General features: G+C 37.8%; 1 protein-coding gene across 5 annotated transcripts in view; it reads left to right on the top strand.

Moving 5' to 3' along the window:
- AKAP6 (A-kinase anchoring protein 6) overlaps positions 1-13,359 on the top strand; it is a 351,976-nt gene that overhangs the window by 319,778 nt on the left and 18,839 nt on the right. For all 5 annotated transcript variants that reach the window (XM_080397013.1, XM_080397009.1, XM_080397012.1 and 2 more), the window contains one exon: positions 1-13,359. This exon is cut by the window's left edge; it is cut by the window's right edge. The gene's annotated coding sequence lies outside the window, so the exon portion shown is untranslated.

Below are 13,359 nucleotides of genomic sequence, written 5' to 3'. Positions count from 1 at the left end.
CTCTAGGGGACACCCAGAACAAAACACTAGGACTTTGCATCATCTTGCTGCAACACATGCAATCAATACCTATCATCGCCCCATAAACTTTACTCAGTTTCTTCATTTTGTCTGTTTGCTCCGTAACACCATTAGTTTTACAGTGCATTTTTTTTTCTTTGTGTGGAAAAATAATAACATCATGCAAATATTGTTCTTCTGGTTCTAGGCACTTTGTATCTCTGTTGGAATTTCAAGAGAAGAAGCATAAACATCAGCCACAATTATTGAAAGCGTTTTCCTTACTTAAAATAGTCAGTTTTCAAATGCTTTGAACAAGAAGTCAGACTAGCTTGTATGAGATGCCTGTCTTTGCACTAGCCTAGCAAATGCTGTTTGCTGAAGAGTTTTGTGAGAAAAGTAAACTGTAACTAAAAAAGCCAACACTGACTCTGGTTTAAAATATTTATGTTTATTGATTCCTATTTGTTTGTGGCAAGAATATTGCACTCTTGACAGCAAGGAACTAATAGGATCTGTGCAGCATATTCTTTCCTGCTATAAATTCTTACGAATGGGTATTACGGCAATTATGTCCCAAAAAATTACTGTTCTCTATGTAGACGTGTAGGCTTATGTCAGCCTTTCTGGTACTTGCCATCTTTCTGAAATCTGAGCCAACATGTTGTGAGGAGCGTCTTGGTCTACATGGGGTGACAGGGGAATTCTGAAAAAATCATGGTAAACGAAATTCATTCTTTGCCCGTTTCTCTCACAGCCCAAAGAGAAATCTTTGTGGCCTCTACATGTAGCAGTACATAAATGAAATGGAAAAGTGAGGAAAGAAAGAGACATGGGGGAAAGTGTGGAGAAGAGGCACAAAGGTTACAACTGGTCAGAATTAATGTACTTCACATTTTACACCCCCCTTAGACTTCATTTCCTTTGGGTCTCAGAATTACTTCCTGAAGTCAAATCCACAGGCCTTTTATTACAATAATCAGTATTGCTTCCTCAGGAAAACATGAGCAAAAATTTCATTCAATACCCTTGGTAGGAAATTTAGAAATTAAGATATACCACCACATCCTAAACAGGCTTCTAATTAAAGTGCTAGGCTAGTTGGCATTTCATCATACTATAGAGTAGAATCTAAATGGAATCTCAATTAAACCAATTTTACACCAAATCCATCAACTTCTACATTTCAAATAAAAAAAGAAATATATGACAGAGACAAAAGGGAGGGACTTGAAACAATGCAAACATAGGGAACATAAAATGTGAGGTTGCAATAGCATAAATAATTTTCTACAGTCACTTCCCTACAACAGGCTCTTACTGACATCAAAAGACACCAGATCTGCATTTACTAGTCCTTATGTTACATTGATGAATATTTCAGAGGCTTGATTTCATGGCTGCATCACTTAACAAAGAGTTGTTTATCTTTATGGAGACAAACATGGAATTAGTACCAGTTTTCTGGGCTCTCACACATTCCCTGTTCAAAAATTAGCTGCCATATCTCTCTCAGCCGCTGAGCATACTCTTACAGAAGATCCCCCGCAACTTTTATAGCCTCACTTTATTGCAAATCATTCATATCTAAGATGATTTATGTCATACTAGCATTTTCATTTGGATTCAAAGCATGCTTTTGAATAGTAGATCACAATGATTTCCACTTACCATGCTTTCGTTCACATTGCAGGTGGTGTGAGAACACGCAATCTAAATTGCTTTCAGGTAAAACATTTTAAAAATTATGTCCCAGTGCTCTAATGTACAGGAGCTGTAACGCACGCCTCTTATGTAGAGGACCAGACTAGAGCTAGTGTGAAAGGATCCTTTTTCCACCCTCCAGGTGGATATGCATTAGAAAAGTATTGTATGGAAGCAGGGTCCTCAGCACCAGCTGTTCTCCTCTACAGATCTGACTTGGGCTGTGTTTACATTATGAAGTGGTGCAGCTAAGAGAAGCAGATTTCTAGATGAAAACATTTCAAAACAGAGCAAAGTAAGTTCTGATTTATATGATATTTTGGTGGTTGATTTGACTTTTACTGAAATAACGCCAGTCTCCCCACTGATTTGAGAGCTGATTCTCTCTGTTTAATGAGCTGTAATTAAAAATAACAAACACTCCCCTCTCCTTCCCCAAAAACATGCCTGTTGCTTGTTTGAAAGCTTGCTCTTCTCAATTTGGTAATTATCCCTACCATATTTCATGATTACATTTCCCCTCAAAGGAGCAGTGCCAAAAGGTAGGAGGCTGCATCTGTCTGGGGGGGAGGGGCAAGGTACCCCTGGGCTGCTCAGGCTGCTTTCTAATGTCACAAGGATGGCTGTCGTCACCTGCCTGTCAACCACACATAAGACTCATCAGGTGAGTTTACTATTTGAGCACTGCCCAAAGGGACGAGAACTCAAGACCAGAGTCCTGCTGTTCCACAAGGTACTGTGTGAATGTTAAAAAAAAAAAAAAATAATAAAAAAGTCAGCTAGGACTTGTGTCCTGAGCAAGAGCATCTGCTGACAGTGAGGGAGTCAGCCAACTAGCTGTCAGAAAAGTAGTCGTTTTTTTCTTACAGGCTGAAAGTTAAATTACTTGTTAAGAGCACTCTGCTCACACCCGTTGAAACCGTGCTCTGCAATAGTTTGCTGACTAACATTGCTTTCCTATAGGCTTGTTGTTTTAATGCACTTTGCATATTTTTTTTTTTTTTTTATGTCCCTGACATTACAAAGCAAGCAAGCACACTAGGAGGACTAGCCAACCACTTACAACAGGGTGCAAGTTCCCCTACCAGCATGGGTAAAGTTTAGACACTGGTTTGTGCTCTGTAATTCCAGAGTTCAAGCTCAGTCACTCCTGAGGCACATGCAGATGTGACTGATGTTTTTAAGTTGGCTTTTAATGCTACAGAGAACCTGGTACCAACAGGCTGCTTGGCCGATTGCAGTCTTCTGTGGTTTTGCTTTCTTTCTTGGTTTTTGTTTGTTTTTTCATTTGTTTGTTTTGAAGATCCACAATCAGTCTTTCCCACTTCAGTTTGGGGTTGGTTTGTTTGGGTTTTTTTTTAATGAAAGTTATTCACTGAAGTTTTTTGAGTTTCAGTTATTTCTTCAGTTAATATATCAGGTGTCCTTTTTTTTTACTACAAAAAAGAGTCTACTTCTCTTCAAGTGCAAGTGGGTTTCCTAATGATATTAGTGGGAGCTCTTTGTGTGAAATATGAGATAAAGTTATTTTGTTTTGGGGACACCCCCCCAAGCCATTAACACCTGAAAGCAGTTTTTTTCAATATAAAGCAAACATGGTTAAAGGCATCCCGCTTTCTTAATCACTCAGGTAAAATTTTGTAACAGAAAGCCACCAAAGAGACCTGAAACTACAGTCTTAATTCAGAGAAAGTGCTCTTTGAATCCTATGAAAATTTTAGCTGAATAATGATTGTAGGATCTAATGATTAAGACACAAAGAAAGACTTAAAGCCCACCAGTTGAAAAGAAGCCTACAATGCCAAACTGACACTCTTAACAAAATATACTAGTTCAATTGCTACTGAAAACAAACAAAAAAAGCAGAGGTTCAGAAGGCAGCCTTGTGACTTCATGATGAGTGGTGGAGTAAGACTTCAACAAGAACCAACATGTTGCTGTGGAAATTCAAAATGGAAAGAACACCAAGGGGTGAAAATACCTCAAATCTTGGTTAAGATGAGAAGGCAGAAAACATTTCAGCTGAGTGACATAATGCTAAAAAATGTTTTAACAAGAGAAAGTTGTCTCTGTAATATCAAGAATAAAGTCAGTCTTACAGGCAAGATATACACCATATGTGCTCATCAAGAGCATTCTTAGATGTGTTGCAACTCCTTTCCTGGTCTGCCTTTACATGGAAACCAAGTTGCAAAGTGGGGTCATTCCTGGCTTGACCTCACCTTGGCACAGAGGTGGGCTGCGTACATAGTACACAGTGAGACTTGTAAGCTTGGTAGTATTCCTGAGCCTTCCAGATACATCATTCATACTCCTATTTACTTCAGAGGAGGCAAGACTGAGCTAAGTGCTTGGTCATAAATGATAAAAGAAATTAAAATAATGCCTTAAATCTGTGTAAGGTACAGTACCAAACAACTTAAAAATAATTCCTTCAAAGCAAGTAGAGGAAGGTGACAGAAAAATTAAGGCAGGGAGACCCAGTAAAATTTATACTGGGAAAGACTGAAAAAGGGAATACTTGAAGTGTATGAGCAGTTGCAAGTTGCCTGTTTAAGATGACTGACACCCTAACAGTGCCAAAGGAGTTAGTTACACTGTGAACTTATTGTACCACTGGCATGTTCATCGATTTTAATTCCTGATAAAGTAAGATATACAGGACTGTAAAAAGAAGAGAAGATAAAAGAAATGAGGCAAGAAAAGAAGGGGAAAAATAGAAAAGTAAAAGGATTTCAACTTTCAAAAATGTTCTGACCTTTGGCAGTGACTACTTTGTATCCCACGGAGAGGAGGAATGGCGCCAATAAACATCCAGATGACTAAAGAGTTCTACAAAATAAGCGCTGTGAGTTTAAAACTAGTAAAACTTAACCGTTGGACATGATTACTTTTTTTTTTTTTTTTTTTTGACAGAGTAACTGATGACTTTATTTAATAAGCTAAGAAAGTCTGTAAGAATCTGTCTGGTTGGACATGAAGTGATGTTTATAGAGCTGACTGTACTGCATTTGGATTCTGGTTAATATTAGTCTATATTTGCTTCTAGTTTTTACAAACTCAGATCAGTTTGGTTTGGAGGATATGACTTGCTATGACAACCTGGATGACCGTATCCAAAGGGTATTGACCAACAGCATCAGTCAATGGGAATGAGACCCCTAGATTACCACAGGAATCTGTATTACGCTCGGCCTTATTTAACTTTTAACAGAAAGGCAGTAAACAGAGCTGCTAATTTTCACAAATTATGTTGAATTGCAAGGAGCAGCCATTATTTGTGAGGAACAGAGAAATAATAGCAGAGAAAATCTAGAAAAATTAGATTTGTGAATAGAAAGTAATCAAATCAGATTCAGTTACAAAAAATAAAAGGTAACACACAATTAGTACATTAATCCTAAATGCCCTAAAGCTAAGCAGGAGACCTAAACCAGTTCTTTGAATATGATGTTAAGTTATAGTGAGAGCGAGCTAGATAAGAAGATGCTGTTTGATAGAGTACAAAAAAAGAAGCCCTGCAAATATGATCTCTTTGTGCGTGTCTACCGCATCAGGAAGCCAGGAGGCAATGTCCTTATAAAATAACTGATTCAAAGCTCACTGAAGCAAATGGAAGGACTCCAGCCCCTGTCAATAGGCTTGGATCAGGCCCTAGGCATGTCTGTGTGAAGTCACTTGGAACATTGCATTCCCTTTTTAGGCACAACCATTACCACAAAGACACTGAGAAACTGAAGGAAGGCCAGAAAACTCTACTACCACAAGCACAGGGGCTGGAAAGACTGAATTCAGGGTGGATTGATTCAAATCAGCACACAGGAAGCTCGATTTGTACAATTAAATATCGTCTTGTTGTGCAGTTGTACTTCATTTTCCTTAAAGAAAAGTTTATTCTTTCCAATAAATGAGCAGTAAAACATGTTGATAATTTTTTTTAGATCCCTCAAATTTAAACCTTTTTGATTTAGCTGAAACAATTAAGTATATTTATATGAATATATTTTTAATTTAAAACCAATTTTACTGAAGGCAGAAAGTAGGAGACCTGATTCTTTCTGGCTACTATGTCCAAGAATTTATAAATAATCTCATTATTTCCCCCTAGTTGTTATTCATAGAGTAGAAGAGGAAAAGATTTCCTGCTTTTTAAAAATTGCAATCAGTTATTCAGTTTTGAAAGATGTAGCTAATGAACTGAACCTGTTAGAGAAACAGAAATTAAGAAAATATCCTCTTGTAATCTACGAGCAGGGCTGCCACCAGAAGATGCTTTAACTTTCCAACAAACTGGCTTTAGGAATATGGCTACTGACTTTCAGCAAGTTCAAAAAAATCTGTCTTTTGAAGTTCCGCAGCAGATATATACTGTGCTTCTAAAATTATAAGTTACCTTAAAATTAGAATAACTAGATATTTTAAAAGCTTAGATCAGACACCTTATACAAATGTTCCTATGGAAAAGTATCTTCTATACCTTACTCCTTACTGTCTTTCACAGTTTTCATCCACTTGGTTGCTTTACCGTGTCTTCCTTTATTACTACTAAATTGTTAACATAGCTTAAGTGAGAGGGAAGCAATGGAGAGTACTATGGTTATCAATCCAAAATTAGCTGGAGAAGAATTAGGCAGTGGTTGCATAGCTGCCTGTAGAAATGGGTACTAAAATAGGTAAGGGGCAGGGAGAGAAAATTTGACCATAATCCCTGTTTTCCACATAGCTGGCCAGCATCTAGGTACTAGAACTAAATCATACCAGCACTTGGAGCACTATGTTTTTGTTGCAAGTCCATTTCCTCTGGGGGAATACCTCGTGTCCTGTTCCTGACTCTTGAACTTATGGCCACGTTTAGGCCGCTAGCAGACAGGAGCTGTTAAGCAGCTGTGCAGAAGCACATACGGGAACACCATAGGCTTGGGAACAGATCTTATCTATAGTGATATGGGCTGACAATATGTATGGCATGTCTTGGAAAGAGAGGAGACCTACCAGAACAACTGTCCTTCAAAGAAGCAGGTACTATAACGCTTTCAACCAAGCATGTATACCAAACAAATTCACAGAAAGATATGAATGACCTGATGCATTCAGGCCAGAGTCTCAAGAACAGCCATGGTTTTCAGGTGTCTATCCACTGACACCATGCAACTGGTTTGACATAGGGATTTTATCAGAGGCCGCTCCTACTAACTTCAAATGAACTTACAAAGTTTCATAGCTTTGGAAAGACAGTACAAGTGATTTTAAATTGCACATCAAAGATTTGTAAATGCTCCTATTGCATGTAGGTCCAGATTGTAATGGAATGAAGCTAAGTTAATTAGCATTGATAATATACAGCTGTGGGTTGGCTTCAGGGGCAGCAGGTTGGTCGATGTAGGTAAGGTGCAGGTGTGGCTGGTTAAGTGGTTGAGAGCCAGTGAAGAGAAAGCAGCCAAGAAAAAAAGCAGAAAGAGGAAGAAGTAAGAGAAGAGAGAGTGTGCCCTGGGTGAGGAGAAGGCAGCAGAGGGACTGGCATGAAGGGTGTGTTGGTATGAGATGGTAAAAGACCTTGTTGCAGCTTGATAGTTTGGAGAGTGCTGTGACACAGATAATTATTTTTAATTGTTATTTTTTCCGTAGTCACACTTGTGAAAAATGTTGTTTTAAGACATTTTGGGTTTAGTTTGTTTTGTAAACTTGTTTGGGAGAACAGAGCTGTGGCAAAGAGGGCTCATGTAAATGAGAAAACAGGTGAGGAGAAAAGAAGTATCATTATTTGGACAGACTTTTACTGATATAATCCCTGTTTATATCCCCAAAACAAAAAAATTAATGTTGGAATTATTTGAAACAATTCAACTGTTTCCTGCTCTTCACTTGTCAAAATGCTCAAATTTGAGTACCTATATAGGATGTGTGTAGCTAATCATGAGGATCTATTTACTCAAACAGACGAGGCATAAAACAAGCCAATGACTGAAAATAGAAAACTTCAAACTGGAAATAAGATGCATTTTTTGACAGTAAGATACTAACCTTGCATCAGGGACTGCTATATTTTTTTCTTAAAATTAAGATGGAATTCTCAAACTTTTTCTTCTTATCACAAGAATGGGACAAGTAAAGACTTTCAGCTACTTTGGTTCTGTGGCCTACTGCTTGCTTAAGGTGGTCTTCATCTCAGAACTTTAACAGCCTAAGACTTTGGGGTGTCTAGTGTCATCTAGTGTGATTGCTGTCTTCTAAGAGAAGGTGCATTGAGCCTAGAATCAAAATGGGATGTCTTCTAAAATACATTTTCTAGCTCAATTAAAATTTATGGTCTCTGTTATGCAGGAATCAGCCTGGTTAGCCAGACCAGCTTCTCATGATTCTGTAACTTTCTTATGAAAACCACTGAACAGAATAAACTTTTTTTATTTAATTCCTATCTATAGGTTAAAGAAAAATAAAAATAGACAATAGTCTACAGTGCGGACATTCAAGGGGGAAAAAAATAATTGCTCCCTCAATACTTAAAGCAAATAATGAGTCAGGAAGAGAAAAATCTGTAGCATCCCTTACCTTCATGCTGCAAAAAAAAGGATGTAATCTGGAGTTTAAAAAAAAAAAAGTAAAATAAATAAATAAATGAAAATCAAGCCACTCAAGTATATTGGCTGAAGTACCTCATAGCCTTTATACTTTTCTCCATGATGAGGAAGAGGACCAAAGAATCCATGTAATGATAGATCACCTCTTACAGCTATTGCTGCTCTGCCACCTGTTCTCAAGCACTCACGCCAGAAGTTACTTCTGAAGTGAATCTGCAGCATTTAAAATATACAACTATCCCAGGAAAGCTTTCTTCAGCATGGTCTGTATATTCAGGAGCTACTTACAATCAATAGCAGCCTTGTTGGTATTTCATTTGATAATAAAGGCAAACTTCTGATCTAGTCACAGGGCTTTTTTCAGACATTGTCCTGGCTCCTCAAGCACAAGATTTAAATGTACCTTTTATCTATATGATTAGCTTTTCACAGCGGGGTGAAATTTACTCGAGAGCTGAGGACCTGAACCAGGTCCTGTGAACTGATTTGCTGTCTGATGAGCTCCAAAAGAGACATTAAAAGCTTTGGGTTTTAATGGCTACTGCACTACTGTCTTTAGCAGTACTGGATGAAATTATATAGCACTACGTCTTGTGCAGCCTTTTATTGCCAGGAGAAGCATCACACAAGGTGACAGAAAATAAAAAGATGGTCTTCTGATTAAAAGCTTATGTTGCTCTTGTTGCAAATATTACACTTAAGTGTCAGTAGCTATATAAACAACATTTTATCTCATACTGGTCTTTTAAGATAGCTGGTTTCATCTTGGCTTCCAGGTTGTCTTGTCAGAAGGGCATGTAGCCACATAGGCTGTGGTCTTGTCCAAAATTAATCAACATTTGGATCTTTGTGATTCAGAGTATTAACCAGATTACAGGTCATAATCTGTAAAAGATCCCCCGCCACTGCTCTGCTTGACTCCATTCCAGATGAAATCTCTTCAAATAACTCCTGGATTACAATAGTACTCCTTTGTGTGTCTACAGCCAAAAAGAAGACGGCAGACAGGAGGGGAGGGAGGGGAAAAAATTGTATGCATATAAAAAGACTTTTCCTTCAAAGGTAAAGAACTAAATTCATTAAATTCTTCATTTATCATCTCTGCAATTTTAAAGTATCTGCTCTTCTAAGAGAGGCCAATTACAATGTTTAGGGTAAAGTAATTCATCTAGTGACCTCTCTTCCATTTGAAACTTCTTAATTTCTTATGCTTTTTTCTGTGGATTCACAATGTGAACATACCTAGGCATGCATCTGTTAGTTAGGGCAATTTAGAGCAATTACTTAATTAACTATGACGTATGTTTTTGTTTTACATTGAGGGTATTAGACCTGTTTTCTTTTAAGATGAGAAAAGAAAGGCTAGAAGCAGACAATACATGTGAAAGGAATTAATTTAATTTGTTGTATCACATTAGGCCACTTACTTCTTACCATTCAAGACAGCGAGGGATCCAACTACCTGTTTCTAAATCCTACTTAAAATGAATTTTTGCTCAGCTGCTTCCATTTAGGGCAGAGACAATACTGAGTGCACAAAACAGGGAAGAATAAATACACTTTCACTCAGGGATGTAACTTAGGTGAAAGGTATTTATAGACTTTTCCATAGTATGACTCCCCACACTATATGGCCGTTCCATACAGACCCATCCCTATGCAAAGGCAAATTTTAACACCACTAGTTCCTTCACAAAGAGAGCAAGGAACTACAGTGGAGAGAGAGGGAATAAAGAGTTTCTCCAGGATTACTTGGGAATTCTGTGGAACAAAGATGGTCTGAGCACTCTTTATTTTAAGCACCAGCCCACTGCATCTAAAATCTAGTTATTACCATCCAAAGAAATAGAAGAAAAAGGAAAGCAGTTGGCAGTTTTATCTAGACTCATAGATCTAAAAGTAAGGGTTTAATGCTAAATCCACTTCAATGTTCATAAATAATACAGGTGTTGGTCTCATGCTGAGAAATGATGTTTCAATCCCACTGATTTTCCTTCAGTGGCTTTTAAATGCTGAAGTCACTTTGGAAAACAAGACTCAAGAGCCTAAATCCCCAGTACCCTTCAAAAAACCCACTCTGCAGCAAGACAGAGAAAGGCTGACTTGAAACTAAACAAACTTTTTGTTACTCATTGAAGAAAAATAATGTCTTTGCTTAGATGTCATGTTCATATGAACAAAAGTCTAGAATTTGTGATCTAATCCAGCAATGTCTCCCCTATGGCTGAGCTCATTCTCAGCACCTTCCACCATTTTACCTAACCAAATGTGATGCCAGGAAAAGCCCACCAATAAGTGCAATAGTATACAAAGTATTTGATAGTATATCTTAGCTATCACAATGTATGACTTAACTATGTATCTTATGACCTTGCATGTGTATCACAATATATGACTTAGCTTATCTGGTCACAAACACCAGATCTGGGTTTCGTTTCTTTGCTACATCCAGGGTGTTAGAGATCTTGGAAAGGAAAGTTCAGCTTTCTTGGTTTGACATTTGTTTGGGGTTGGTTTTTTTCCCCACCTTTACTATTTTTTTCAGGGATAAAGTCTGCTCCATAGGAGCCATCATGCAGGGCAAGGAATATCTGTTTTCAAACTGGAGCTTAACTCCAGGTTTTCAGATTTCTCGGATATTTTACTAACTCTCTTCATGGTCTAATGAGAGTGCCATCTAGAAGTTCGTTATGAAAGTTATTGGTTCTAGCTACTAGAATATATCTCTGCTGCAGTAAACTCCAACTGTCCTATATGTAGAATGGGGGTCTCGAGCACCTTCCAGGAAACAAGTCCTGAGAGTTATGACAACCAACTTCAGTAAAGCAGCAGACCTTTGAGAGAAACGTTGACCGCTGGGAGTGTATACCAGGAAAAGTATTACACTACGTGATGTCTCTGATACTGTTTCCTTAGCATCCTTTTTTTACTACCCAGGTGAATAGGTTTGCCTACTGTCCCAGAAAGGCAAGTCTTACTCTCTGATGATAAATGGGTAGTAGCAGCAGCAGTAGTAATACCCCAGATTACTTACTGTATAGTAGAAAAATGCATATTCATGCTTCATAAACTAAAATCAGTTTCTACACTGTCTTGTTGACTATTTTTCAGGCTTAGGGTACTAAGTCTTGTATGTGAGATGCTGTTACTCAGACTGCTAATGGGCTGATATTTTTCCTACTGCCTTGTAATGGACACTGCAGAAGTTAACATATCAAACACGTGTTAGTCAGAGGGTCTCCCAAGAAAGTAATTGTAGTACACATAAAGGAGGGTGCCTAAAATGTCATTGGTATTTTAACATGAGTTTCCTTTGAATGCATCTACCCAGAGGGGAAAAAAAAAAAAAAAAAAAAAAAAGAACAAGGTATTTGTATGAGGCAGAAATCAGAATAACAGTGCACACTGTTTCAAATAATTACCCGAGGAAGCTCAAAAGAAAGAACACAACAATTAGATAACCTGAAAACCAGAGACTTGTGAAGAAGCTTCTAGTTCTCTGGGCTGGCAGGGGCTACAGAGGGGCCACCCATAAGGGTTTGGCTGCTTACCTTGTTAACACTGCCTGGTTTCACCTGACACGAGCCATAAGGCTGTAATGTAGTCACACTTCAAGTGCCTTTCATGTGCGCTTCAATTCTTTTCTTTTGAGATATTCTTCACTAACAGGATTTCTTGCTTTGAAAGGGAGGACTTTTTCGAAAGATGACAGAACCTCTCAAAAACACGGCAAAAATGGAGGGGGGAAAAAAAAGAGTTAAAAACAAAACAATGGTTTGGCACAGCCCTAAAAGGTAATGTTAAGTAGGAAGAGGTTTACTTTCACCTTTATCAAACAGTTTTATTACCTGACGTGATTTTTCACTTTGGTATTTCTTAAGCGCATTTTTTCCCCCCTGTAATATATACTTAAACAACAAATTATGTGACAGACTAAATGTGTTTGCAAGTGTCCTTGCATCCTTATAATTTGCATTTTGAACTGCCCATGTGGGTTCTACACATATCATATGGCTTGTTGCCAAGGCATTCAGCTACAACACAAAATGTTTTCAAGTTCAAAGCCTGTATCGTTGTTCACCTCGTTCTTATGTTTTACCCTCATTTCTGTTATATCATTAGAAGATGTTTCCCTCACATCAATAAAATCCTTAATAACTTGCTCACTTTTAAAATGTGCAAGCCATAAATGGGAAAAGAAAAGACCAGTACATAAAGATAAAAGACGCCAGCTTTGTGCAGCTGCTATATTCAGCTATTTTTAAACAGTGTATAAGGATCCAGACAGAAAGTTCAATTAACCCGCCCATAGAAATATTATTGCTCTGTTGGCGACTTTGTCTCCCACCCCAGAGCACATCTGTAGACCCTGTTGCCAGGAGGGTTCCGCACAGGCCTGGGGCTTCAACGAGAAATCTCCAGTTGCAAGACCACAGCCTTTTGTGCTGGCAGCCACTGACAGAATAAATATATATATTTTAAAATATAGGTCAAGTTACCTGAATATGCTCTACTTGCATATAGTATCAGTGGTCATCTTTCTTTTGTATGTTTCCTGGTATTAAATTATTCCCTTTCTTAGCAAAGCTTTTTAAAAATAAATAAATATATAAATAAAACATGACAGAGCTGCTTTTCCCCTCTCAACAGTCAGGTTTTCTCTCTTGAGTGGTAATTGGGGAGGGGGAGTACAAATCTTGCTTTGAATTTCTTGATTGCATTTTCGTGCTTGTTGCAGAGGTTTTTCTTTACTTTATATATGCACAGTAACAACAGAGTTGGGGAATAAATTCTGCTTGGAAAATACTTTTTAGATGCCCTGAAAGTGTCTATAAATAAGGCTTATGATTGAGTGGAATATAAAAGCAGAAGACAAATATCTCTGTGGGATCTAGAAATTCTCTGGATTTTCTGATCCTCCTTATTTATTCAGCAATATGTGCAGGACTTCATTATGTGTCATAACCTATGGCATCTATGATGATTTATAAAGGTTAAGGATTACATCTGCGTACTCTCCGTTCTCTTGTGTTGCACACCTTTTCCCTTTTTTGTACTTCTACTCATTATTTTTCAA

The sequence above is a fragment of the Falco punctatus genome (assembly GCF_963210335.1).
Source record: "Falco punctatus genome assembly, chromosome: 7".
NCBI classification, from domain to species: Eukaryota; Metazoa; Chordata; class Aves; order Falconiformes; family Falconidae; genus Falco; species Falco punctatus.
The sequence above is the reverse complement of the archived record's forward strand: the minus strand, read 5'-3'. Positions and strand labels throughout refer to the sequence as shown.